This window comes from Apostichopus japonicus, chromosome 12, assembly GCF_037975245.1.
Source record: "Apostichopus japonicus isolate 1M-3 chromosome 12, ASM3797524v1, whole genome shotgun sequence".
Classification (NCBI taxonomy): domain Eukaryota; kingdom Metazoa; phylum Echinodermata; class Holothuroidea; order Aspidochirotida; family Stichopodidae; genus Apostichopus; species Apostichopus japonicus.
The window spans coordinates 25,101,731-25,104,981 of record NC_092572.1 but is presented as its reverse complement, the minus strand read 5'-3'; the positions used below and the strand labels follow the sequence as shown (position 1 = coordinate 25,104,981).

The window sequence follows — 3,251 nt, the reverse complement described above, 5'->3', positions numbered from 1 at the left end:
AAAATTCTTAAACACTTTTTATAACCACCATGGAGGAAATTTACCTCCCTGGTACATGAAGTCATCTTGGGGAAGTACCTTTTGAAAACTTCTAGCAGAACGGACCTGCAGATCAGCTCAGGTGGATAAAAACGACTATTAACATCATGATTAAATTCATACCAAAGAAAAAAAAAACACAAATATATAGATATTATATATTGACAGGCTTGGTCTGAAGGAATCCTCAGTTAAAAAAATGATTGTAACAAGTGAAGTGATATTTTGGATTCTACCACTGAACACTCTGAACAACAAAGTGGTGTGGTACTTTTGATGCTAGGTGATTCAAATACAATATGTTTTATAATATAGTAAAGCCTATCGCAATAAATGATTAGCTAAACAGTAGTTCTTCAACTAACACATGTGATATAAATATTTGTAACGCATCACGTATGAAGAATATTAAGTTCATAACGTTATTTTTTTCTAAAAAAATAGTCCAGATATGTAGTTACCTCATAATATATTTTAAGGGAAACTAATCAATATGTGTTGTACATGTAATATCTGATACGACATTTTGTATATTGCAAGATTAGTTGGACAACGTTTATAAAGTAATGCATAAATTTAGACTAGTAGAAAGTTACGAACATGTAGATAAAATGTGTACCGCATATTGAATGGGACAATATTATTAAAACTCATACCGAGTAAAAGAAAGTGTACACCTCAAAAAGAGAATACTATTAAAAGCAATATAACGATATTAATACAACATTTCCGGCATTTGAAGTCAGAAAAAATTGAGGATCGTCTTAAAACCTAAATAGGTTTTAAAAAAACTACTCGAATCTGCTTCACTTGACTACAGCCCTGCTGATATACCCATGTCAATCTGGATTATAAAATTAGGTTGTGCTTAAACTATTCAAAACTCAACAAATCGTTTTGTAAAACTTATGCACAAGCCAAACATAAAATATATATGTTGAACACGAACATTGGTATGCATTCATTGTAAACCCAAATATTGAGCAAGCAAACCTAACTCGTGTATAGGAGCGCTTAATGTATTTCAAACAAAAACAAAGATACAGACAAAACCATTGTTTAATTTGAAGAGGTCAGAGGTTGTTTGCAAGAAAATGGATGATATTAAGAAATAAAGGGATACATAATAGCAAACTTTAAGTAGTGAATGCTAAAGCTAAAACCACATTTACGAAATCAAAAGAGTGAATTATTTCCCTTTCTATGTATGTATGTATTTTAGATCCTCCTGCAAGCAGGAACTCGCAAAGAAGCCATCGTTGGCTTACCAAAGCCGCAGGCTGACCGAAGTCAGTCTCTTAGATTCATATTTTAACGTCCATGATTATGAATTGTCAATTGTCAACAACTCTGTATCTGGACGACATGCATTAATCTTGGAGTGACTCGAACTCGGGACCTTATGATTGAAAGGCACCGGCGTTAACCACTGAGCTAACACTCCCACGATGTCCTTCTACTGAGGACTTCTTTATTGGCAATAGCTTAACAAACACATACTATCTTGTTAGCTTTAACTCAACGCTACCTCAGGCTGCGATTAATTCCAAACGTTGCAGTCGTGTGAATGATGTTTTATAACTACATGAACCTTTACAACACTTGAGGCAATGACCAAAGACTGTAAGATAAAAGAAGAATTTAGTAAATGAGTTACTTCTTGATGCTCCAGGATACATATGATATTGGATAGACAGAAATTTCACAGCTATGTTGACAATGGAAGGGTGGTACATGATGACATGACTCCTGTTGCAGTTGATGTATTATTTTGTATGGTTACAAGCTTTTATTGTGACTGGAAATCTATAGCTTGATTTTATAATGGTTGTAATATGACATCTTTAACACATTCATAATGTTATTTACAAAATGTGTTGCTATGACTTTCAATATGAAAAATTTAGATTGTTATGGAAACGTGTGTTTCCTTTTGTGATACACATGGTCTCGGATAGCATTGTCCTGTAAAGTACCAAACTAGTGATTACTGAATATGACTGATATTTCCCACATCTCCTCCCCAGAAACATTTCTCATACCAGTTTACTTACACCCAAAAATCCATTTGAAAACAAATCAAGAATGAAGAAGAAAGAAAGTCAAGCAATGATGAACATCAACTACAAAAGCTGCCCTGATACAAATGAAAAGCAAATACTTTAAAAGAACTGCGCTCCTCTATTGTAATAATAATTTTCTAATTACCTTTTTATAACTTTCAGATTCGACTGTTGCTAACTTCCTTACCAACTTGAAGACAAATATGTCTTTAATCGATTGAGGAAAACAAATATCAATAGTAAGTGTGATGCAATTATTGTGAATTATTTCATGTCCATTCAGCGATTAGAAGTATGATAATACACACATAACCAAACGTTGGTCATTTTGGTAAACTGTATGTCTTATTCCTTTCAGTTACTTGGATACCTGTTGGTACATGGTACCGTCTTCGAGATTTGAGCCACCGGGAGGTTGGTGATATTTTCTGCAGCGTTTATTATTGGAATTTGTAAATTTGTAACATTCTTCTCATTACATACATGGAAGTCATCTTACCATATGTATGTTCTGTTATAAATAATAACATGTTTTTTCTCGACATCATGGACCTTCCGATAGTGACTTATTTATAACCTCATAAACATGTGAATTCACTCTTAAGCTGTAGCCCTTATTGTATTCGTTAAAACTGTCAATATGTTATTGTTAGAGAATATGGATCCATTTCTTGAAACATCCCGTCACTATATCCGCACTGAAAGCATAACTATTTTGTTGTTGTATGTGTTAAATAAATTGCATGGGCTAAAATTGATTACACCAAGTATGTTTTCATTTCCCGTAGGATATGTGTGAAGGTAACAAAATGACGCATACAGATTACCTAAGAGAGGTAAGTGCTTGTGTTATGAAGTATATTCAGTTTGGTGATGACATGTGTACTCAAAATAGTGAAGGAGTCAATTCGGAAACTAATACATAAATGCCCAAACTGCAATGTTCAGGAAAGTGCCAGGATTTGTCATAATCATGACACCTGTAAATGCCTATTTCACGAGCAAATTCATAAAGGTTAGACAAAATCCATGATCGGGAGCGTGATGAGACATTGTTACGGTATTTGTTGGTACGTAATAATATCCATATAGTGTTCATCAGGAAAGCATGAAAACGAAAATCTCACCCGTCATGGTGGACATGTGTGA

At 33.8% G+C, this 3,251-nt stretch overlaps 1 long non-coding RNA gene across 1 annotated transcript; it reads left to right on the top strand.

Moving 5' to 3' along the window:
* Positions 1-2,264: 2,264 nt before the first annotated feature.
* LOC139977346 (uncharacterized) lies at positions 2,265-2,941 on the top strand. The gene is made up of 3 exons (XR_011796507.1): positions 2,265-2,341; positions 2,461-2,516; positions 2,891-2,941. It is a non-coding gene; the product is annotated as an uncharacterized lncRNA (long non-coding RNA).
* Positions 2,942-3,251: the final 310 nt, after the last annotated feature.